Source organism: Pleurodeles waltl, chromosome 6 (assembly GCF_031143425.1).
Source record: "Pleurodeles waltl isolate 20211129_DDA chromosome 6, aPleWal1.hap1.20221129, whole genome shotgun sequence".
Lineage (NCBI taxonomy): Eukaryota > Metazoa > Chordata > Amphibia > Caudata > Salamandridae > Pleurodeles > Pleurodeles waltl.
In genome coordinates, this window is record NC_090445.1 from 1,179,730,393 (window position 1) to 1,179,756,425 (window position 26,033).

Consider the following 26,033-nt stretch of genomic DNA (forward strand, 5'->3'; position numbering starts at 1 on the left):
CACCTTAAGGTGTTGCCACACTCGTATTCTGAACGTGTTATTTTCAAGTTAAATGTAGTTTTGGTGCAGTAAGCACCAAAATCTGCATGCTACGCTCCATTTGAAAGGTGAACTCATACACCTTTATCATCGCATTGTAAACTTCAATCCCTGAGTAATTGGAATTTATCAGATGTGTGAATTAAATATATATTACTGTATAAATATTTGCGCTGCTGAAAACTTTCCTCACCACCACTGCAAAATGTAAACCTGAGCAGTACTCCTTTCAGCTGATACATAATGTGAAAGACGCTTTAACCCCTTCGCTGCCAAGCCTTTTCCCCCTCCGGTGCCAAGCCTTTTTTTGGCTATTTGGGGTAGTTCGCACTTAGGCCCTCATAACGTTTTGTCCACATAAGCTATCCATGCCAAATTTGCGTCCTTTTTTTCCAACATCCAAGGAATTCTAGAGGTACCCAGAGTTTATGAGTTCTCCTGAAGGAGACCAAGAAATTAGCCAACATACAGCTAAAATTTCGTTTTTTAGAGAAAAATGGGAAAAAGGGCTGCAAAAGAAAGCTTGTGGTTTTTTCCCTGAAAAGGGCACCAACAAAGGATTTGTGGTGATAAAATCACCATATTCCAAGCTTTCAGGAACAGGCCGAGTTGAATCAGAAGACCACATTTTTCAAAAACAATTTTGCATTTTACTGAGACATACCCCCTTACAGTCAGTGGCAGAAATGGGTGTCAAACCAATGCTGGATCCCGGACAGCTAAACATTTCTGAAAAGTAGGTAAAGATCTGAGTTCACCAAGGGGTCATTTGTGTAGATCCTTCAAGGTTTTCCTACAGAAAGTTACAGCTAAATTGTAAACATATTGTCATTGAGGTGAAAAAAGAGCCATTTCTGTCCACGTTTTCTTCTATAATGTTTTCCAGCTATAGCAGATTTTTTAAAGCAATATACTGTTATGTCTGTTAAACTCTTCTGGTTGCGGGGATATGGAGGGCTTGTAGGTTCATCAAGAACCTTGGGTACCCAGAGCCAATAAAGGAGGTGCACCATGCAATGAGTTTTCATTGTATTCTGGGTATTCAGCAATTCATTTGGTAAAATATAGAGTGAAAAATAGGTATCAAGGAAACCTTTGTATTTCCAAAATGGGCACAAGATAAGATGTTGAGAAGCAGTGGTTATTTGCACATCTCTGAATTCCAGGTTTCCCATACTACCATGTGAATTACAGGAAATCTCTCAGACTTCTTTTTCACACACTGTCTTACATTTGGAAGGAAGAAATGTAGAGAAAGACAAAGGGCAATAACACTTGTTCTTCTATTCTGTGTTCCCCCAAGTCTCCCGATAAAAATGGCACCTCACTTGTGTGGGTAGGCCTAATGCCCGCGACAGGAAACGCAACATGGATGCATCACATCTTTACATTGAAATCTGACGTGTTTTTTGGAAAGTGTCTAGCTGTGGATTTTGACCTCTAGCTCAGTTGGCTCCTAGGGAAACCTACCAAACCTGTCCATTTTTAAAAACTAGACACCTAGGAGAATCCAGAATGGGGTGACTTGTGGGGCTTTCCCCAGGTTCTATTACCCAGAATCCTTTGCAAACCTCAAAATTTGGCGATAAAACACTTTTTGCTCACTTTTTGGTGATGGAAAGTTCTGGAATCTGAGAGAGCCACAGATTTCCTTCAACAAAGCATTTTCTAAGTCTCCCGATAAAAACAGTACCTCAATTCTGTGGGTAGGCCTAGTGCCCATGACAGGAAATGCTCCAAAACACAACATGGGCACATCACATTTTCCCAAAGAAAACTGACCTGTTTTTTGCAAAGTGTTTAGCTGTGGATTTTGGCCCCAGCTCATCCGGCACCTAAGAAAAACTAGCAAACCCGGACATTTCTGAAAACTAGACACCTAGGGGAACCCAGGATGGGGTAACTTGTGGCACTCTCACCAGGTTCTGTTACCCAGAATCCTTAGCAAACCTCAAAATGTGGCAAAAAAACACTTTTTCCTCACATTTCAGTGCTGAAAAGTTCTGGAATCTGAGGGGAGCCACAAACTTCCTTCCACCGAGCATTCCGCCACGTCTCCCAATAAAAATTGTACCTCACTTGTGTGGGTAAACCTAGTGCCTGCAACAGGAAATGCCCCAAAACACTACGTGGACACATCAAAATTATCAAATACAAAACTACTTGTTTTTGCGAGGGGCCCCCGCGTTTTTGGTCCTGGGTTTAGCAGCCATCTATGGAGACGTACCAAACCCAGACATTTCTGAAAACTAGACACCCGAGGGAATCCAGAGAGGTGTGACTTGCGTGGATCCCCCAGTGTTTTCTTACCCAGAACCCTCAGCAAACCTCAAATTCAGCAAAAAAATCACATTTCTGTGTGGGATCACCACACCGGCACAAATTTCCTACCACCCAACGTTCCCCTCAGTCTCCTGATAAAAATGATACCTCACTTGTGTATGTGGGCCAAGTGCCTGTGACAGGGAAGAGCCAAAAACATGTACAAATTGAGGGGGAACCAAACCAGGTCCAAAAGGGCAGTTTGAAAAAAAACATTTTTAGGCTGAAAAGTGTGGCAGAATTTTTATTGGAATAGATGTAACAATACTGGGTGGTAGGAATTTGTTGATTCCTGCAGATTCCGGAAAGTTTAATCACAAAAATGTGGGGAAAAATGTGCGATTTCAAGCAAAGTTGGAGGTTTGCAGGGCATTGTGGGTAAGAAAATGGTGTGGGGTACATGTGAAGCAAACTACCCAGACTCACCTAGATGTTTAGTTTTCATATGTGTCTAGGTCTCATAGATTTTTCTTAATGGCAGGGTCCCAAAGTCCAAAAAGTTCAGCCCTCACCATTCCAAGTGGGACGATTTTGAGAGTTTGACAAGCTCTCATGGCCCAAATGTAAAACCAAAACCAAAAATAATCAAATGTCCTCTTGCTTGCCATAGGGATAACATCTTTTAGTGTGTGGGGGAGAGCTGAAAGACTGTTACCCCCTTCAGTTGGGGTGGGGGCATAACCATGCCCATACTGGTTGGTAGAAACCACCACACTATTTTTCCCCCCCAGGCATCTAGTAGGCTTTCTGACCACCCCGCTCCCAGGAGTGGATTGGGGCTAATTGCCCCATCTTCCTACTGCTGGGCAGAACAACTTTGTCCCCATTTTTAAAAAATAATTCTTCCCTGGTGTCTAGGGGGCTTTTTGTCCCCCATTCCAAATCTGGTGTTGGGGAGCCAATTCCATGCATCCTGGGGGCTCCACCATGGACCCCAGAACTGCCAAACCAGCTCTCTCAGGCTTGCACTGCAGCTACAGCTGCTGCCACCTCACAGACAGGGTTCTGCCCTCCTGGGGTCTAGGCAACTCAGTCCCAGGAAGGCAGAACAAACCATTTCCTCTGAGAGCAGGGTGTTACACCCTCTCCCTTTGGAAATAGGTGTTACAGGCTTGGGAGGGGTTGCCTCCCCCAGCCTCTGGAAATGCTTTGAAGGGCACAGATGGTGCCCTCCTTGCATAAGCCTGTCTACACAAGTTCAGGGACCCCTTGTCCCCTGCTCTGGCGCAAAACTAGACAAAGGAAAGGGGAGTAACCACTCCTTTGTCCATCACCAACATATGGGTGGTGCCCAGAGCTCATCCAGTGTGCCCCAGACTTCAACCATCTAGCATTGCAAGGTGTGAGGTCACTCTGGAGGATCTGAGTGGCCAGTGCCAGCAGGTTACATCAGAGACCCCTCCTGATAGGTCCTTACCTGATAAGTTAGCCAATCCCCCTCTCATGGCTATTTAGGGTCTCTCCTGTGGGTTCTCTTCAGATTCTGCTTGCAAGTTTCCTTCAGGAATCCTCTGCAAGAACTTCAGCTTCCTCCGACCTCGGATCAACCACATCCTGCTCCAAGAAACGCTGTAACTGCAACAAAGTATCCACAAGAGATATCAGCAACCTCAGCTGTAAGTAAGCAACTGCAACAGTTTCCACGATGTGCATGCCCTGAGGACTCCCTGTCTTCATCCTACACCAGACGGACCGAAGAAATCTCCTGTGGAGTGACAGAGTCACTCCCCTGCTCTAGCAGGCACCTTCCAAGATGACGACTGGTACCCTTGGACTCCTCTCACAGCAACAAGCGTGCGCCTAAGGTCACAGAGGGTGGACATCATCGACATAAACTGTCCTGAGGTCCTGCTGGCGCAATTTGGAGGAGGTAAGATCTTGCCTTCCCAGAGAGCGACAGTATACCTGTATACTGCATCTTCTTCACCTCCTGAGGCTTCTGTGCACTATTTGCAAAATTCCTTCATGCACAGCCTGGCCCAGGTCCCCAGCACTCCATCCTGTGACGCTCAACTCGCTGAGTTGTTCTCCGGCAGCGTGGGATGTTCCTTTGTTGTGCTGCATCAACCGCGTTTGGCTTCTCCTTTGTCCCCGTTTCCTGGGACCTCCGGGGGAGCTGGCTGTCATCTTGGGAGCTCTCTAAAGTGCTGAGAGCTTCCTCTTCCTCCTCACACAGAGTTGAGGCCCCCAGGTCCCTCCTGGGTCCAGCCATCGCCATTTTGACACAAAATGCTATTTTGTCGCACCCAAGGCTTGTTGGCAACTTCCAACTGGAACGATCTTCAAGTCGTGGGACATCCTTTGCATCATGCAGGAACCCGCTGGCATCTTCCTAGGGTGCATTTCTGGAGTCTTCGACTAACCGTGGACTCTTCTTTTGCATCCTCTTCTGAGTTGTCAGGGGCTCCTGTCCTTCTTGGAACTTCTTTAGACTTCTGGACTTGGTCCCCTTCCTTTGCAGGTCTTCAGGACCAGGAATCCAGCAGTTGTTCTTTGCAGACTTGGTTGGCTGCTGCAAAATCACAAGGTGTAGTGTGTCCTAAGGAAACTTGCAGTACTTTACTCCTGCTTTTCTGGGCTCTGGGGTGGGGTAATTTACTTACCTTTACTGTATTCTTACTCTCCCAGCGATTCTGCACACATTACACTTGTCTAGGGGGGAATTTGTGATTTGCATTCCACTTTCTTAGTATATGGTTTGTGTTGCCCCTAGACCTATTTTCTTCCATTGCAATCTATAGCATTTCCTATTGCTTGCATTGTTCTATGCCTTTTTACTTGTCTAATTTTGGTGTCTAGTGTATCTAGAGTGTATAATACTTACCTCCAGAAGGAGTATTGTCTCTAAGATATTTTTGGTACTGTGTCACCAAAATTAATACCTTAATTTTTGGTAACACTGAGTATTGTCTTTACTTGTGTATAAGTACTGTTCCAGTACCCTTCCATACCTTCCCAGGGAAGAGAGATGGAGGCCCTCAGGGGGATTGGGTGCAGGACGTAACAGTTCCGTCACAAACACAAGGGATATCCTGTTTGCTGTATTACAATATCCGCAGGCTATTATGGGATATTATGGGATTGTAATACGCCGGACGGGATATCCGTCACATTTGTGACGGAGCAACCCTCTCTGCCAAACTCTAAATCAGGCCCTTAGGGCCTGACTTAGAACTCAGCAGATGAGTTACTCCATCACAACGGTGATGAATATTCCGTCCGCTAAAATCTAAATTCCATTATGTTCTATGGGACATAGATTTTAGTGTACGGGATATCCATCATGTTTGTGATGGAGTAACCCATAAGGCAAGTTCTAAATCAGGACCTTAGACTTCAGCATCAGTTAAGGCTCTTTGTAGCCAGACCTAAATTGTTGGAGTGTGTCTGAATTTGATGTATCCAGTGTGCTTCCTTCATGGGCTTGTGACAATTCTGAATACAATAAATTAAAGGATGCCAGTGGGACTGTTGAAAAAGGCAAACAATTTCCCTTCAATTAATGTTACAGACGATTTTCTCCCTCCTACCCAGCCCTCTCCCACAATGACTAACATAAATGACATTGCCTTTTAGCCAGTGCTTATGTCTCACATTGTGACCGACCTCCTGCTAACAGTTTCGGGGTTTGAACTGATTTGTATGTGGATTGATGTATTGTGTACAAAATCTGTTGGAGCTACCAACGGTAAACAGAAGAAAGTAAACATTTTTCAAACCAAGAATTTAATATATTTTTTGCTGTGTGCTTTACGCTTACATGGGGTAGGGATGCTTCTCTTTCGGAATAATAAAGAAACAGCCACCTCTAGTGTGCTGTAAGCAAGGCTTCTATGCAAACATTGAATCATAACGATTGTAGGGTCGTGTGCCCTACACCCACATGCAGCTAAAATAAGGGATACAAACGATTTGTAATGGTGCATAACCGATGCAGGACTCATGCGCCCAACCTCTTTCATTGGAAGGGTCCAGAGATGTTTTAAGGAATAGGCAGAGTGAGCTCTGGCCTAGGGCCTGAGCCTTCCAGGAGGCACCTGATAGAGCCGGATTTGTTCTGCAGACAGTCCTGCCCTGATGACCTTGAATAATTCTTAAACACATTGTTTTAAATACCGTTTGCCTTTAATTTATTTTTAATGTGGGTGATGTGTGAGTTTGTTATAAACATTTTGCAGAAAAATGCTGTATTTTTTGTTTCATGCAACATCTATAGAAAAGATTCCGTTAGATCAAAACAGGACTTGACATATAAGAAATGGGTGTGTGACAGATCATTTGCAGTAATATTAGTGAGCTGCTGCTGTGTTACAATATTGAAAACACATATCACTAACCCTGAATATTATATGTAAGCAAATTTAGAATGTGGATGAATGTGCCTGTGCACTGTCAGTGATATGACCAAGGAGGGCATGAAAGAGATGAAACTGGCTCATAAATTCAAAACTGTCCTGAACAGGGGCTTTGCGAAATACATTTGGCCCAGGGCCCTCTAAATCCTTAAGATGTCCCTGGCAGGATCAGCTGACTGGTGACACCTGTGATGGATGAGTGTGGGGTGGGTGTATACACTTCCCCTAGGGAGGGGCTGCAACATGATGCACCCAACAGTACACTACATTCCTCCCCAAAATCCAAAAGAAAAATGATAACGGATCCAAACTGTGAAAAACAAAACAAACTAAATACCACATAGTCTATCAGTCTCTAGAGTTAACCAGCGGGATAGTATTAAGTACATGGACAGTGTCCAATGACGTTTTAGTCATTCTGGCAGCACGCTAGATGGAGCTAAGTCCATAGTTTGACATTGGAGCCAAGTCCATAGTATGACGATGGTCCACTCTGCTGATATTCCAGATGATTTGTGGTTGCTGTTAATAATTCAAAGCTGGTTGCGTTAGGAGCATTGTCAGAGTCCATTGCAAAGTGCCCATCACATTCTTTAGTGATGTTGATTAGTTCACTGAAGACAGTCTTCTTATGTTGCAACCTGGTGGATTCTCTGCTGCATGGCCTAGCTACCTCTTGGATTCCAGCGGTGGGGCAGAGTCAAGTCCATCTCTAGCAATTGTACAGTCCTCTTGGATGGGTTGCCATGGGACTGCGTGAGGTTCTGTGTTGGTCTGTATGTGTGCCACATTTAGGCTGCTGCAAGACCACCGAGGAGCCATTGCCTACCACAGGGTAGATGGGTCCTGGTCAAGACTCACTCTTGCCACCTTGCTCAAGGTGGAGATAGGGAGAGCAGGTAGTTGCTGGCTGAATGAATCTCCAGAATGGGGCTTCCTGCCTATTGGTATAGCAACGGTGTCAGAGTCCACTGTGGTTATTCGATGTTCCATGGATGGTAGTGATGATGCACTAGACAGAGGTTGGTGTGATGGTGTTGCCAGCCATTTGGCAAACCTATATGACAGATGACAATGGGGGTGATTCTTACCTTGGCAGGCGGCGGAGGCCGCCCGCCAAAGTACCCCCGCCAGAACACCACACCGCGGTCGTAAGACCGCTGCGGTGATTCTGGGTTTTCCACTGGGCTGGCGGGCGACCGCCAAAAGGCCGCCCGCCAGCTCAGTGGAAAACAACCTTCCCACGAGGACGCCGGATCCGAATGGAGCCGGCAGAGTGGGAAGGTGCGACGGGTGCAGTAGCACCCGTCGCGTATTTCAGTGTCTGCTGAGCAGACACTGAAATTCTTTGTGGGGCCCTCTTACGGGGGCCCCTGCAGTGCCCAAGCCATTGGCATGGGCACTGCAGGGGCCCCCAGGGGCCCCACGACACCCCATACCGCCATCCTGTTTGGATTCTTTTGGGCAGCGGAAAACCGGCGGGAGACCGCCGGTTTTCCTCTTCTGACCGCGGCCAAACCGCCGCGGTCAGAATGCCCTGCGGGGCACCGCCAGCCTGTTGGCGGTGCTCCCACCAACCCTGGCGTCAGAATGACCCCCAATGTCTTGTCTTGATGGTCGCAGGCCATCTTTCTTGGGTCATCAACAACTTGGAGTAATAGTGGCCAGGTGCTTTCATCTTTGAAGAGGTATCTACATCCTTCAGCCTGGATGGTCTTAGTTGCTGGGACTCTGGTTACTGTGTGTAGACGGTTAGCTGGGAAGCAAGGGGGAGAAATTCAGTTTGCACTTGCTTGCAGCTTACTCTTGAGTCTCCCGCTGTGCTGTTGCCAGGTCATCCTCGATTCACCTCTGGGGCTCGCTTGTGGGAAAGGATGCACTCTGTCGCCAGCTGGAGTCTTCTTAAGCAAGACTTTCAGACCAGGCCACTATTGATCTTCTGTAGGAGGCTGGACTGGCTTGTAGTGAGTACCAAGGGGTACTTGCACCTTGCACCAGGCCCAGTTATCCCTTATTAGTGTATAGGGTGTCTAGCAGCTTAGGCTGATAGATAATGGTAGCTTAGCAGAGCAGCTTAGGCTGAACTAGGAGACGTGTGAAGCTACTACAGTACCACTTAGTGTCATATGCACAATATCATAAGAAAACACAATACACAGTTATACTAAAAATAAAGGTACTTTATTTTTATGACAATATGCCAAAGTATCTTAGAGTGTACCCTCAGTGAGAGGATAGGAAATATACACAAGATATATATACACAATAGCAAAAATATGCAGTATAGTCTTAGAAAACAGTGCAAACAATGTATAGTTACAATAGGATGCAATGGGGAAACATAGGGATAGAGGCAACACAAACCATATACTCCAAAAGTGGAATGTGAACCACGAATGGACCCCAAACCTATGTGACCTTGTAGAGGGTCGCTGGGACTATTAGAAAATAGTGAGAGTTAGAAAAATAACCCTCCCCAAGACCCTGAAAAGTGAGTGCAAAGTGCACTAAAGTTCCCCTAAAGACAAAGAAGTCGTGTTAGAGGAATAAGGCAGGAAAGACACAAACCAACAATGCAACAACGCTGGATTTCCAATCTGGGGTACCTGTGGAACAAGGGGACCAAGTCCAAAAGTCACAAGCAAGTCGGAGATGGGCAGATGCCCAGGAAATGCCAGCTGCGGGTGCAAAGAAGCTTCGACTGGACAGAAGAAGCAAAGGTTTCTGCAGGAACGAAAAGGGCTAGAGACTTCCCCTTTGGTGGACGGATCTCCCTTGCCTTGGAGAGTCGTGCAGAAGTGTTTTCCCACCGAAAGGACGCCAACAAGCCTTGCTAGCTGCAAATCGTGCGGTTGGCATTTTTGGACGCTGCTGAGGCCCAGGAGGGATCAGGAGGTCGCAAATTGGACTAGCAGAGCGAGGGGACGTCGAGCAAGACAAGGAGCCCTCTCTGAAGCAGGTAGCACCCGGAGAAGTGCCAGAAACAGGCACTATGAGGATGCGTGAAATGGTGCTCGCCGAAGTTGCACAAAGGAGTCCCACGTCGCCGGAGACCAACTTAGAAAGTCGTGTAATGCAGGTTAGAGTGCCGTGGACCCAGGCTTGGCTGTGCACAAAGGATTTCCGCCAGAAGTGCACATGAGCCGGAGAAGTTGCAAAAGTCGCGATTACCAACAATGCAGTCTGGAGTGGGGAGGCAAGGACTTACCTCCACCAAACTTGGACTGAAGAGTCACTGGACTGTGGCAGTCTCTTGGACAGAGTTGCTGGATTCAAGGGACCTCGCTCGTCATGCTGAGAGGAGACCCAAGGGACCGGTAATGCAGCTTTTTGGTGCCTGCGGTTGCAGGGGGAAGATTCCGTCGACCCACGGGAGATTTCTTCGGAGCTTCTGGTGCAGAGAGGAGGCAGACTACCCCCACAGCATGCACAAGCAGGAAAACAGTTGAGAAGGCGGCAGGATCAGCGTTACAGAGTTGCAGTAGTCGTCTTTGCTACTATGTTGCAGGTTTGCAGGCTTCCAGCGCGGTCAGCAGTCGATTCCTTATCAGAAGGTGAAGAGAGAGATGCAGAGGAACTCGGATGAGCTCTTGCATTCGTTATCTGAAGTTTCCCCAGAGACAGAGACCCTAAATAGCCAGAAAAGAGGGTTTGGCTACCTAGGAGAGAGGATAGGCTACTAACACCTGAAGGAGCCTATCAGAAGGAGTCTCTGACGTCACCTGGTGGCACTGGCCACTCAGAGCAGTCCAGTGTGCCAGCAGCACCTCTGTTTCCAAGATGGCAGAGGTCTGGAGCACACTGGAGGAGCTCTGGACACCTCCCAGGGGAGGTGCAGGTCAGGGGAGTGGTCACTCCCCTTTCCTTTGTCCAGTTTCGCGCCAGAGCAGGGCTAAGGGGTCCCCTGAACCGGTGTAGACTGGCTTATGCAGAATTGGGCACATCTGTGCCCAACAAAGCATTTCCAGAGGCTGGGGGAGGCTACTCCTCCCCTGCCTTCACACCATTTTCCAAAGGGAGAGGGTGTCACACCCTCTCTCAGAGGAAGTTCTTTGTTCTGCCATCCTGGGCCAGGCCTGGCTGGACCCCAGGAGGGCAGATGCCTGTCTGAGGGGTTGGCAGCAGCAGCAGCTGCAGTGAAACCCCAGGAAGGGCAGTTTGGCAGTACCAGGGTCTGTGCTACAGACCACTGGGATCATGGGATTGTGCCAACTATGCCAGGATGGCATAGAGGGGGCAATTCCATGATCACAAACATGTTACATGGCCATATTCGGAGTTACCATTGTGAAGCTACATATAGGTAGTGACCTATATGTAGTGCACGCGTGTAATGGTGTCCCCGCACTCACAAAGTTCAGGGAATTGGCTCTGAACAATGTGGGGGCACCTTGGCTAGTGCCAGGGTGCCCTCACACTAAGTAACTTTGCACCTAACCTTTACCAGGTAAAGGTTAGACATATAGGTGACTTATAAGTTACTTAAGTGCAGTGTAAAATGGCTGTGAAATAACGTGGACGTTATTTCACTCAGGCTGCAGTGGCAGGCCTGTGTAAGAATTGTCAGAGCTCCCTATGGGTGGCAAAAGAAATGCTGCAGCCCATAGGGATCTCCTGGAACCCCAATACCCTGGGTACCTCAGTACCATATACTAGGGAATTATAAGGGTGTTCCAGTAAGCCAATGTAAATTGGTAAAAATGGTCACTAGCCTGTTAGTGACAATTTGGAAAGAAATGAGAGAGCATAACCACTGAGGTTCTGATTAGCAGAGCCTCAGTGAGACAGTTAGTCACTACACAGGTAACACATTCAGGCACACTTATGAGCACTGGGGCCCTGGGTTACCAGGGTCCCAGTGACACATACAACTAAAACAACATATATACAGTGAAAAATGGGGGTAACATGCCAGGCAAGATGGTACTTTCCTACACAACCCCCCCCCCCCCAAACGAAGGACAATAAGACTAGCCATGACCTGATGAGTCTTCATTGTCTAAGTGGAAATATCTGGAGAGTCCATCTGCATTGGAGTGGCTACTCCCAGGTCTATGTTCCACTGTATAGTCCATTCCCTGTAGGGATATGGACCACCTCAACAATTTAGGATTTTCACCTTTCATTTGTTTTAGCCAAAGTAGAGGTTTGTGGTCTGTCTGAACAATGAAGTGAGTGCCAAACAGGTATGGCCTCAACTTCTTCAGAGCCCAGACCACAGCAAAGGCCTCCCTCTCAATGGCAGACCAACGCTTTTCTCTAGGGGTCAACCTCCTACTAATAAAAGCAACAGGTTGATCCTGGCCCTCAGAATTAAGTTGTGATAGGACTGCCCCTACTCCTAATTCAGATGCATCAGTTTGGACATAGAATTTTTTAGAGTAACAAGGGCTTTTCAGGACAGGTGCAGAGCACATGGCCTGCTTCAGCTCCTCAAAAGCTTTCTGACAGTTTGCTGTCCATAATACCTTTTTAGGCATTTTCTTGGATGTGAGATCATTAAGAGGGGCTGCAATGGAGCCATAGTTCTTAATGAACCTCCTGTAATACCCAGTGAGGCCTAGGAAGGCTCTCACCTGAGTCTGAGTGGTAGGGGAACCCAATCAATAATTGTTTGGATTTTCCCCTGAAGTGGTGCAATCTGTTCCCCACCAACAAGGTGTCCCAGATAAACCACCTTACCCTGCCCTATCTGGCACTTTGAAGCCTTGATAGTGAGGCCTGCCTTTTGCAGGGCCTCCAAAACTTTCCATAGGTGGACCAGGTGATCATCCCAGCTGGAGCTAAAGACAGCTATATCGTCCAAATATGCTGCACTGAAAGCTTCCAGCCCTTGCAGGACTGTGTTCACCAACCTCTGAAAAGTGTCAGGTGCATTTTTCAAACCAAAAGGCATTACAGTAAACTGGTAATGTCCTCCAATGGTAGAAAATGCAGTCTTAGGTTTAGCATCTTCTGACAATTTGATCTGCCAATACCCTGCAGTCAAATCAAAAGTGCTTAGATACTTGGCAGATGCCAGTGTATCTATGAGCTCATCTGCCCTGGGTATAGGGTGAGCATCAGTTTTGGTTACCAAGTTGAGACCTCTATAGTCTACACAAAACCGCATTTCTTTCTTTCCATCTTTGGAATGGGGTTTTGGTACCAGTACCACAGGAGAAGCCCATGGACTGTCAGAGTGCTCAACCATTCCTAGTTCTAACATTTTCTGGACCTCTTGCTTTATGCAGTCCCTGACATGGTCAGGCTGCCTATAGATCTTACTTTTGACAGGTAAACTGTCTCCAGTATCTATAGTGTGCTCACACCAAGAAGTGGTACCTGGCACAGTAGAGAAGAGTTCAGAGAATTGATCTAGGAGATTTATGCAATTATCTTTCTGCTCAGCAGTAAGACAATCAGCCAAAACTACACCTTCCACAAGAGCATCTTGTTCTGTGGAAGAGAAGAGATCAGGTAGAGGATCACTGTCTTCTTCCTGTGCCTCATCAGTTGCCATGAGCAGGGTGAGATCAGCCCTGTCATAGTAGGGTTTCAGGCGGTTGACATTGAGCACCCTAAGGGGACTCCTGGCAGTGCCTAAGTCAACTAAATAGGTGACTTTTCCCTTCTTTTCAACAATTGTGTGGGGACCACTCCATTTATCTTGGAGTGCTCTTGGGGCCACAGGCTCCAAGACCCACACTTTCTGCCCTGGTTGGTACTGAACCAAAACAGCCTTCTGATCATGCCATTGCTTCTGGAGCTCTTGGCTGGCCTGAAGGTTTTTACTGGCCTTTTTCATGTACTCAGCCATCCTTGATCTGAGGCCAAGTACATAATCCACAATATCCTGCTTAGGAGCTTTTAAAGGTTGTTCCCAACCCTCCTTTACAAGTGTGAGTGGACCCCTAACAGGGTGTCCAAAAAGAAGTTCAAAGGGGCTGAAGCCCACTCCTTTCTGGGGTACCTCCCTGTAGGCAAAAAGGAGGCATGGTAGAAGGATATCCCATCTCCTGCGGAGTTTTTCATGGAGACCCATAATCATGCCTTTGAGAGTTTTATTAAATCTCTCCACCAGTCCATTTGTTTGTGGATGATAGGGTGTTGTGAACTTGTAAGTTACACCACACTCCTTCCATATGGCCTTTAAGTATGCAGACATGAAATTGCTTCCCCTGTCTGATACCACTTCCTTTGGGAAGCCCACCCTGGAAAATATTCCCAGGAGGGCCTTTGCCACTGCAGGTGCTGTAGTGGTCCTTAAAGGAATAGCTTCAGGATATCTTGTGGCATGGTCCACTACCACCAAGATAAATCTATTGCCTGAAGCAGTAGGAGGGTCAAGGGGGCCAACTATGTCAACCCCTACCCTTTCAAAGGGAACCCCAACCACAGGCAGTGGAATATGGGGTGCCTTTGGGGTGCCACCTGTCTTGCCACTGGCTTGACAGGTTTCACAGGACTTACAAAATTCCTTTGTGTCCTCAGACATCCTAGGCCAATGAAACAATGGAACCAATCTGTCCCAAGTTTTCATTTGACCCAGGTGTCCAGCTAGGGGAATGTCATGTGCCAGGGTTAGGAGGAACTTTCTGTACTCCTGAGGAATCAATAATCTCCTGGCAGCTCCAGGTTTAGGATCCCTATGCTCAGTGTACAAGAGGTTGTCCTCCCAGTAAACTCTGTGAGAGTCACTGACATCCCCATTAGCCTGTTTGACAGCTTGCTGTCTGAGACCCTCTAATGTGGGACAGGTTTGCTGTGCCACACTCAGCTCCTCTCTGGCAGGCCCCCATTCACCCAAAAGCTCAGCAGTGTCTGCTTCCAGCTCCTCTGGTGTAGGTTCTGCACAGGGAGGGAATTCTTCTTCCTCAGAAGTTGAATCCACTGTAGAGGGAGGGATAGTAGGAAGTGGTTTGCTTCTACTAGCCCTAGCTTTAGGGAGCACTTGGTCCATTGTTCCAGGATCCAAGCTTCCCTGTCCTTTTTGCTTTTTGGCCTGAGCCCTTGTCAAAGCAAAAATATGCCCTGGGATGCCCAGCATTGCTGCATGGGCCTCCAACTCCACATCTGACCAAGCTGATGTCTCCAAATCATTCCCTAATAGACAGTCTACAGGTAAATCTGAAGCTACCACAACTTTCTTTGGACCAGTAACCCCCCCCCAGTTGAGATTAACAACAGCCATGGGGTGGCTAAGTGTGTTGTTGTGAGCATCGGTTACTTGGTACTGGTGACCAATTAGGTGTTGTTCAGGGTGGACCAGTTTCTCTATGACCATAGTCACACTGGCACCAGTGTCCCTGTAGGCCTGAACCTCAACACCATTTATTAGGGGTAGCTGCTTGTACTTATCCATATTAAGGGGACAAGCAACTAAGGTGGCTAAATCAATAGCCCCCTCAGAGACTAACACAGCCTCTGTGGCCTCCCTAACAAGGCCAACCCCAACTAAGTTACCAATAGTGAGCCCAGCTACTCCCTTGGATTGGCTATTAGTAGGTTTGCTCCCACCACCACTGCTATTAGTAGGGACACTAGGTGTAGCAGTAGGGGTTGTAGTGGTAGGAGGCTTGGTGCCTTTCTTTGGACAACTGGGATATGTTGTCCAATGGCCTTTTATTTTACATAAATAGCACCATGGTTTATTTTCCTTGTTCTGATTAAAAGAGGATTTGGGCCCACCACCCCCACCAGAGTGTTTTTGTGGGCCTGATGAAGACTCATTTTTAGATTTGTCCCCACCCTTGTCAGAAGACTTACCATCCTTCTTTTTGTTGCCATCTTTGTCACCCCCTGTATGAACTTTTCTGTTCACCCTTGTTCTGACCCATTTGTCTGCCTTCTTTCCCAATTCTTGGGGAGAGGTCAGATCAGAGTCCACCAAGTACTGGTGCAACAAATCAGACACACAATTATTAAGAATATGCTCTCTCAGGATCAAGTTATACAGGCTGTCATAATCAGTAACTTTACTGCCATGTAACCACCCCTCCAAGGCCTTCACTGAATGGTCAATGAAATCAACCCAGTCTTGTGAAGACTCCTTTTTGGTCTCTCTGAACTTTATCCTGTATTGTTCAGTGGTTAAGCCATAACCATCCAGGAGTGCATTCTTAAGAACTTGGAAATTATTAGCATCATTTTCTTTCACAGTAAGGAGCCTATCCCTACCTTTTCCACTAAATGATAGCCATAGGATAGCAGCCCACTGCCTTTGAGAGACATCCTGTACAACACAGGCCCTCACAAGTGCAGCAAACCACTTGTTAATGTCATCCCCCTCCTTGTAAGGGGGAACTATCTTGTGCAGATTCCTGGAATCATGCTCTTTTACAGGATGACTATGGGGAATACTGCTGCTGCCACCATGGGTTTCTAAACCCAGTTTCTGTCTCTCCTTCTCTACTTCTAAAGTCTGTCTATCCAAATCCAGCTGTTGCTTCTTGAGCTTCAGTCTGGTTTGTTCCACTCTCAATCTATTGAGCTCCCTTTCTAACAATCTGTCATCAGGGTGGGTGGGAGGGACATGTCTTGAAACAGAAGTATGGTGAGAATGGACAGAAGGAGACCTGTCCCTTACAGAAGCCACCCTAACAGCTTGGCTAACAGAAACATCACTACCAGTATGGTGAGAATAAATGATTTTGCTATGATGTGAGACAACACTATTTATATGGTGTGGCTCATCATCATTACCAACTATGCTAGACTGTCTAGTAATGGGCAGGCTAGGAAGTTTCTTTCCTGAATCTTTTCCTGGGGGAGTCCCTGGATCAGATTGAGAACCATTAGCTACTTTTTCAACAGATGGGGCACTTCTAGCCTTATCCTGTTCTCTAAGCATGTTAATTAACAGTTCTAAGGAAGGATTCTTCCCTACACTCAAACCTCTCTCTACACAGAGACTCCTTGCTCCTTTCCAGCTAAGGTGGTCATATGCAAGTTTGGACAGATCAACATTTTGGCCTGTGCCAGACATTTTTAGAGAGAGTTAAAGTGATAGTAAAAGATAAAAAGTTTGTCAGAGCTTTTAGAAAGACAGAGAAAAAAACTTTTAAAACTTTTTAGAACTTTTTAGAAAGTTAGGAGTACTTTTCAGCACTTAGAAAAGAGTGAAAAGAGGAAATGCAAAACTTTTTGGCTATGTGTATATACACTGACCTTGTTTTGTATATTTTTCTCTTATGAAAAGTACAATGACAAGAGTGGTAAGTAGTCTCAAAGCACTTATCCCACCGCTGCACAACCAATGTAGGAGGCTGGACTGGCTTGCAGTGAGTACCAAGGGGTACTTGCACCTTGCACCAGGCCCAGTTATCCCTTATTAGTGTATAGGGTGTCTAGCAGCTTAGGCTGATAGATAATGGTAGCTTAGCAGAGCAGCTTAGGCTGAACTAGGAGACGTGTGAAGCTACTACAGTACCACTTAGTGTCATATGCACAATATCATAAGAAAACACAATACACAGTTAGACTAAAAATAAAGGTACTTTATTTTTATGACAATATGCCAAAGTATCTTAGAGTGTACCCTCAGTGAGAGGATAGGAAATATACACAAGATATATATATACACAATAGCAAAAATATGCAGTATAGTCTTAGAAAACAGTGCAAACAATGTATAGTTACAATAGGATGCAATGGGGAAACATAGGGATAGGGGCAACACAAACCATATACTCCAAAAGTGGAATGTGAACCACGAATGGACCCCAAACCTATGTAACCTTGTAGAGGGTCGCTGGGACTATTAGAAAATAGTGAGAGTTAGAAAAATAACCCTCCCCAAGACCCTGAAAAGTGAGTGCAAAGTGCACTAAAGTTCCCCTAAAGACAAAGAAGTCGTGTTAGAGGAATAAGGCAGGAAAGACACAAACCAACAATGCAACAACGCTGGATTTCCAATCTGGGGTACCTGTGGAACAAGGGGACCAAGTCCAAAAGTCACAAGCAAGTCGGAGATGGGCAGATGCCCAGGAAATGCCAGCTGCGGGTGCAAAGAAGCTTCAACTGGACAGAAGAAGCAAAGGTTTCTGCAGGAACGAAAAAGGCTAGAGACTTCCCCTTTGGTGGACGGATCCCTCTCGCCTAGGAAAGTCGTGCAGAAGTGTTTTCCCGCCAAAAGAACGCCAACAAGCCTTGCTAGCTGCAAATCGTGCAGTTGGCGTTTTTGGACGCTGCTGAGGCCCAGGAGGGACCAGGAGGTCGCAAATTGCACCAGCAGAGAGAGGAAACGTCAAGCAAGACAAGGAGCCCTCTCTGAAGCAGGTAGCACCCAGAGAAGTGCCAGAAATAGGCACTACAAGGATGCGTGAAATGGTGCTTGCCGAAGTTGCACAAAGGAGTCCCACGTCGCCGGAGACCAACTTAGAAAGTCGTGTAATGCAGGTTCGAGTGCCGTGGACCCAGGCTTGGCTGTGCACAAAGGATTTCCGCCGGAAGGGCACAGGAGCCGGAGAAGTTGCAAAAGTCGCGGTTACCAACAATGCAGTCTGGAGTGGGGAGGCAAGGACTTACCTCCACCAAACTTGGACTGAAGAGTCACTGGACTGTGGCAGTCTCTTGGACAGAGTTGTTGGATTCAAGGGACCTCGCTCGTCGTGCTGAGAGGAGACCCAAGGGACCGGTAATGCAGCTTTTTGGTGCCTGCGGTTGCAGGGGGAAGATTCCGTCGACCCACGTGAGATTTCTTCGGAGCTTCTGGTGCAGAGAGGAGGCAGACTACCCCCACAGCATGCACAAGCAGGAAAACAGTCGAGAAGGCGGCAGGATCAGCGTTACAGAGTTGCAGTAGTCGTCTTTGCTACTATGTTGCAGGTTTGCAAGCTTCCAGCGCGGTCAGCAGTCGATTCCTTATCAGAAGGTGAAGAGAGAGATGCAGAGGAACTCGGATGAGCTCTTGCATTCGTTATCTGAAGTTTCCCCTGAGACAGAGACCCTAAATAGCCAGAAAAGAGGGTTTGGCTACCTAGGAGAGAGGATAGGCTACTAACACCTGAAGGAGCCTATCAGAAGGAGTCTCTTACGTCACCTGGTGGCACTGGCCACTCAGAGCAGTCCAGTGTGCCAGCAGCACCTCTGTTTCCAAGATGGCAGAGGTCTGGAGCACACTGGAGGAGCTCTGGACACCTCCCAGGGGAGGTGCAGGTCAGGGGAGTGGTCACTCCCCTTTCCTTTGTCCAGTATCGCGCCAGAGCAGGGCTAAGGGGTCCCCTGAACCGATGTAGACTGGCTTATGCAGAATTGGGCACATCTGTGCCCAACAAAGCATTTCCAGAGGCTGGGGGAGGCTACTCCTCCCCTGCCTTCACACCATTTTCCAAAGGGAGAGGGTGTCACACCCTCTCTCAGAGGAAGTTCTTTGTTCTGCCATCCTGGGCCAGGCCTGGCTGGACCCCAGGAGGGCAGATGCCTGTCTGAGGGGTTGGCAGCAGCAGCAGCTGCAGTGAAACCCCAGGAAGGGCAGTTTGGCAGTACCAGGGTCTGTGCTACAGACCACTGGGATCACGGGATTGTGCCAACTATGCCAGGATGGCATAGAGGGGGCAATTCCATGATCATAGACATGTTACATGGCCATATTCGGAGTTACCATTGTGAAGCTACATATAGGTAGTGACCTATATGTAGTGCACGCGTGTAATGGTGTCCCCGCACTCACAAAGTTCAGGGAATTGGCTCTGAACAATGTGGGGGCACCTTCGCTAGTGCCAGGGTGCCCTCACACTAAGTAACTTTGCACCTAACCTTTACCAGGTAAAGGTTAGACATATAGGTGACTTATAAGTTACTTAAGTGCAGTGTAAAATGGCTGTGAAATAACGTGGACGTTATTTCACTCAGGCTGCAGTGGCAGGCCTGTGTAAGAATTGTCAGAGCTCCCTATGGGTGGCAAAAGAAATGCTGCAGCCCATAGGGATCTCCTGGAACCCCAATACCCTGGGTACCTCAGTACCATATACTAGGGAATTATAAGGGTGTTCCAGTAAGCCAATGTAAATTGGTAAAAATGGTCACTAGCCTGTTAGTGACAATTTGGAAAGAAATGAGAGAGCATAACCACTGAGGTTCTGATTAGCAGAGCCTCAGTGAGACAGTTAGTCACTACACAGGTAACACATTCAGGCACACTTATGAGCACTGGGGCCCTGGGTTACCAGGGTCCCAGTGACACATACAACTAAAACAACATATATACAGTGAAAAATGGGGGTAACATGCCAGGCAAGATGGTACTTTCCTACATCTTCACTCCTGGGCTTCGTCGGTCATCAGGTTTCCCATTGTGAACTGACCGGTCACACTCACATTTGCTTCTTTTCTTTCTCCTCTGTCCTTCGGCATTCACCTTCTTTCCAAATATGGTACTGGGAATTCTCCTTGTTTGAGTCTCTCCTTCTTATAGGTGCAGCAGCATGCACCTTCTTTGGGACTTGCCAATAGTTCCTCCCAGTGGTTGGCTGCATCAGTAATTCGGTCACCAGCCTTGGCTGTTGGGCTCCAGCTTGGTAATGGTCAGGTCAGTTGCTGATCCAATTCTCCTTGTCTTCTGTTGGTCTGTGTGGTGCCCAGCCATGTCCCACATGTTCCCTCTCCCTGGACCTTCTTGAAGCTCCCACTTTGTGGGTAGATATTTATAGGTGGTCCTCTGCCTGAAGGGTCTTCCTGCTGTCTGATGCTCTTCTCTGGACTGGTGTGGCGTTATGCTATTTGATGCCATTTCCTCCTCAGGGACCTTCTTGGCACTCCTACTCCATGGTGTTTCAGGGACCTCCTTCCATGGGCTGTGGTTCTGTCCTTATTTCTCTGGGTGGAGCAGAACTTGCATGTTGAGGCATTGCTGTTATCAGGCATGGTTGGTGGGGTGTGGCACAGTGTGCCTTGAGGTTGTGGGATGATGCTGTACTAGTGTCTGGACTACAGTCATGGGGTTGTGTGTGTCTGTCCACCTCCTGGTCTAGCCTCTCTTTCCTTGCACCTTACCCTGCCTGGGCCTGTGTACATCTGACTGGCTTGGACAACTTCTGTGGTGTCTCTGAGGTTCCCACTCTCTTTCGTGCATGGCATTCGGTCATTTGCACCCTGTGATCTGGGTTCTCCCCTGGGATGCTGAAGTAGTGTCAGAGCACTCTTTTCCCTTTCACTGCTCGTAGGAGGCCTGATGTGTAGTGGGTACCAAAGGTACTTACACCTTATTCCAGGTCCAGTTATCCCTTATTAGTGAAATGTACTCAGTGTCTAGAAGCCAGGCTGTCTAGAGGCAGCTGTAGGCAGAGCATCCAAAGCTGAACTAGGAGACATGCAAAGCTCTTGCAATACCACTGTGGTCACACAGTGCTCACACACATGAAAGACAATACTTAGGCCCTCATTCTGACCTTGGCGGGCGGCGGAGGCCGCCCGCCAAAGTCCCGCCGTCAGCTTACCGTTCCGCGGTCGAAAGACCGCGGCGGTAATTCTGACTTTCCCGCTGGGCTGGCGGGCGGTCGCCTTCAGACCGCCCGCCAGCCCAGCGGGAAAGAGGCTTCCAGGATGAAGCCGGCTCGGAATCGAGCCGGCGGAGTGGAAGCTGTGCGACGGGTGCAGTTGCACCCGTCGCGTATTTCACTGTCTGCGCAGCAGACAGTGAAATACATGTAGGGGCCCTCTTACGGGGGCCCCTGCAATGCCCATGCCAGTGGCATGGGCACTGCAGGGGCCCCCAGGGGCCCCGCGACCCCCCCTACCGCCATCCGGATCCCAGCGGTCAGACCGCCGGGATCTGGATGGCGGTAGGGGGGGTCGGAATCCCCGCGGCGGTGCAGCAAGCTGCGCCGCCGTGGAGGATTCAATGGGGCGGCGGTACACTGGCGGGAGCCCGCCAGTGGTGCCGGTCCGACCGCGGCTTTACCGCCGCGGTCGGAATCCCCATTGGAGCACCGCCGGCCTGTCAGCGGTGCTCCCGCGGTCCTCCGCCCTGGCGGTCAAAGACCGCCAGGGTCAGAATGAGGGCCTTAGTGTTACAAAAATAGCGGGACTTTATTTTGGTGACACAATGCCAAAAATACTCTGGAGACTATACTCCCTTAGGAGGTAAGTAAAATACACAATATATACACTAGTAACCAAAAACAGGTAAGTAAATAATCGGAAAATAGTGCAAACAGTGAAAATCACAATAGGTTACAATGGGTCTAAGGGGAACACAACCCATATACTAAAATAGTGGAATGCGAAAGTTGGTTTCCCATCTAGGCAAGTGTAGTGTCTAGAGGGTGGCTGGGAGTGTAAGAAAACACCAAAGATAAGTAATAGAACCTACACCCAGAGCCCGGGAAAACAGGAGTAAATCACAGTAAGTTTCCTGAAACACACAAGAAGTCGTGATAGAAGATTATGCAAGACACCAACAATGGATTCCTGGCCCTGAAGACCTGTGGAAGAAGGGGACCAAGTCCAAGAAGCAGTGAAGTCCAGGGAGAACAGGAGCCCCTGCTAACCTGGATGAAGGTGCAAAAGAAAGAACCACCGGTGAGAAGACAAAGTCAGTATTGCACCAAAGAAGACAGATGTGGGTTCCTGGTTGGTGCAGAAGATGTCTCACGCTGGATGGATGAATGCAGTCTGGTTTGTGTTGCTGGAATCTGCCAACAAGCCTTGGCACATGCAAAGCTCGCGATTAGCGGATAATGGCACTTCCTGGGACCAGGAGGGACCTGGTGGCCTCTACCCAGGAGGAAGAGACAGAGGGTGCTCTCAGCAACTTAGACAGCCCTCAGAAGACCAGGCAGCATGTACAGGAGTCCCACAGCACGGGGGCAACAAAGGTGTGTGAGAAAGTAGCCTCTTTCTAGCCTTGTTACCCCCACTTTTGGCCCGTTCGTGAGTATATGTCAGGGTGTGTTCACTGTCTTACTGGGATCCTGCTAGCCAGGGTCCAGTGCTCATAGTGAAAACCCTATGTTGCTAGTATGTTTTTTACGTGTCACTGGGACCCTGCTAGCCAGGACCCCAGTGTTCATAAGTTTGTGGCCTATATGTGTTCCCTGTGTGATGCCTAACTGTCTCACTGAGGCTCTGCTAACCAGAACCTCAGTGGTTATGCTCTCTCTGCTTTCCAAATTTGTCACTAACAGGCTAGTGACTAAATTTACCAATTCACATTGACATACTGGTACACCCATATAATTCCCTAGTATATGGTACTGGGGTGCCAAGGGTATTGGGGTTCCAGGAGATCCCTATGGGCTGCAGCATTTCTTTTGCCACCCACAGGGAGCGCTGACAATTCTTACACAGGCCTGCCACTGCAGCCTGCGTGAAATAACGTCCACGTTATTTCACAGCCATTTACCACTGCACTTAAGTAACTTATAAGTCACCTATATGTCTAACCTTCACCTGGTGAAGGTTGGGTGCAAAGTTACTTAGTGTGTGGGCACCCTGGCACTAGCCAAGGTGCCCCCACATCGTTCAGGGCAAATTCCCCGGACTTTGTGAGTGCGGGGACACCATTACACGCGTGCACTGTACATAGGTCACTACCTATGTACAGCGTCACAATGGTAATTCCGAACATGGCCATGTAACATGTCTAAGATCATGGAATTGTCACCCCAATGCCATTCTGCCATTGGGGGGACAATTCTATGATCCCCCGGGTCTCTAGCAAAGTACCCGGGTACTGCCAAAATGCCTTTCCGGGGTCTCCACTGCAGCTGCTGCTGCTGCCAACCCCTCCAACAGGTTTCTGCCCTCCTCGGGGCCAGGCAGCCCTGGCCCAGGAAGGCAGAACGAAGGATTTCCTCTGAGAGAGGGTGTAACACCCTCTCCCTTTGGAAATAGGTGTCAGGGCTGGGGAGGAGTAGCCTCCCCCAGCCTCTGGAAATGCTTTGATGGGCACAGATGATGCCCGTCTCTGCATAAGTCAGTCTACACCGGTTTAGGGATCCCCAGCCCTGCTCTGGCACGAAACTGGACAAAGGAAAGGTGAGTGACCACTTCCCTGACCTGCCCTTCCCAGGGGAGGTGCCCAGAGCTCCTCCAGTGTGTCCCAGACCTCTGCCATCTTGGAAACAGAGGTGTTTGTGGCACACTGGACTGCTCTGAGTGGCCAGTGCCAGCAAGTGACATCAGAGGCTCCTATGCAAGAGCTCACCAGAGTTCCTCTGCATCTCCCTCTTCACCTTCTGCCAAAGGATCGACCGCTGACTGCTCAGGATGCCTACAAAACCGCAACAAAGTAGCAAAACGACTACTAGCAACCTTGTATTGCTTCATCCTGCCGGCTTTCTCAACTGTTTCCAGGTGGTGCATGCTCTGGGGTAGCCTGCCTCCTCTCTGCACCAGGAGCTCTGAAGAAATCTCCTGTGGGTCGACGGAATCTTCCCCCTGCAACCTCAGGCAACAAAAGAACAAAAGACTGCATCACCGGTCCTCTGGGTCCCCTCTCAGCAGGAACTCAGCAACTCTGTCCAAGTGACTCCCACAGTCCAGTGACTCTTCAGTCCAAGTTTGGTGGAGGTAAGTCCTTGCCTCCCCACGCTAGACTGCATTGCTGGGTACTGCGTGATTTGCAGCTGCACATCTCCCGTGCACTCTTCCAGGATTTCCTTCGTGCACAGCCAAGCCTGGGTCCCCGACACTCCTTCCTGCAGTGCACAACCTTCTGAGTTGTCCTCCGGCTTCGTGGGACTCCCTTTTGTGACTTCGGGTGGACTCCGGTTCACTTTTCTTTCAAGTGCCTGTTCAGGTACTTCTGCGGGTGCTGCCTGCTTCTGTGAGGGCTCCCTGAGTTGCTGGGTGCCCCCTCTGTCTCCTCCTCCAAATGGCAACATCCTGGTCCCTCCTGGGCCACAGCAGCACCCAAAAACCTCCACCATGACCCTTGCAGCTAGCAAGGCTTCTTTGCGGTCTTTCTGCGTGGGAACACCTCTGCAAGCTTTATCGCGACGTGGGACATCCGTCTTCCAAAGGAGAAGTCCCTAGCTCTCTTCTTTCTTGCAGAACTCCAAGCTTCTTCCAACTGGTGGCAGCTTCCTTGCACCCTCAGCTGGCATTTCCTGGGCTCCTGCCCACTCTCGACACTGTCATGACTATTGGACTTGGTCCCCTTGTCTTACAGGTACTCAGGTCCAGAAATCCACTGTTGTTGCATTGCTGGTGTTTGTTCTTCCTGCAGAAACCCCCTCTCACGACTTCTGTGCTCTCTGGGAGGAGTAGTAGGTGCACTTTACACCTACCTTTCAAGGTCTTGGGGTGGGCTATTTTTCTAACCCTCACTGTTTTCTTACAGTCCCAGCAACCCTCTACAAGCTCACATAGGTTTGGGGTCCATTTGTGGTTCGCATTCCACTTTTGGAGCATATGGTTTGTGTTGCCCCTATACCTACGTGCTCCTATTGCAATCTATTGTAATTCTACACTGTTTGCATTACTTTTCTTGCTATTACCTGCATAATTTTTGTTTGTGTACATATATCTTGTGTATATATCTTATCCTCATACTGAGGGTACTCACTGAGATACTTTTGGCATATTGTCATAAAAATAAAGTACCTTGATTTTTTGTACTTCTGTGTATTGTGTTTTCTTATGATATTGTGCAAATGACACCAGTGGTATAGTAGGAGCTTCACGTGTCTTCTAGTACAGCCTACGCTGCTTTGCCATAGCTACCTTCTATCAGCCTAAGCTGCTAGAAACACCTTTTCTACACTAATAAGGGATAACTGGACCTGGCACAAGGTGTATGTACCTGTGGTACCCACAACAAGCCAGGCCAGCCTCCTACAAGGTGCAAATGGAGGCCCATGCAGCTGGAGAATCACTCAGGAAGCTGTGCATCGCAGGATGAAGTGCTGGAGGACTAAGCTGTGCTGTGCCAGAGGAACTTCTTGGAAGGTCGCACACAAGCCTTACCAACTGCAAGTCACACGGGGTACTGTCAAGCGTGGGGAGGCAAGCTCTTACTTTCACCAAAGTTGGACAGCTGGACTTTGGGACTATTGGAGTCACTTTAGTCTACCACCTGTGTTGCTGGAACCACGCCTGTCGTCTGGAGAGGGGACCCAAGCCACCGGTCATCGCTGCAGAGAGGTGCCTGTTGAAGCAGGGAAGTGACTCCGTCACTCCACGGGAGATTCCTTCGGTTCTTCTGGTGCAGGCTGAAGACAGGCAGTCCTCGGAGGATGCACGACCTGGAAACTGTTGCAGTTGCTGGAAGGAGCTGAAGTTACAAAATTGCAGAAGTCATCTTTGCTTCTTTGTTGCAGTTTTACAGAGTTCCTGGAGCGGTCAGCAGCTGTTTCGTCGGTAGAAGATGATGTAAAGGATGCAGAGCATTCC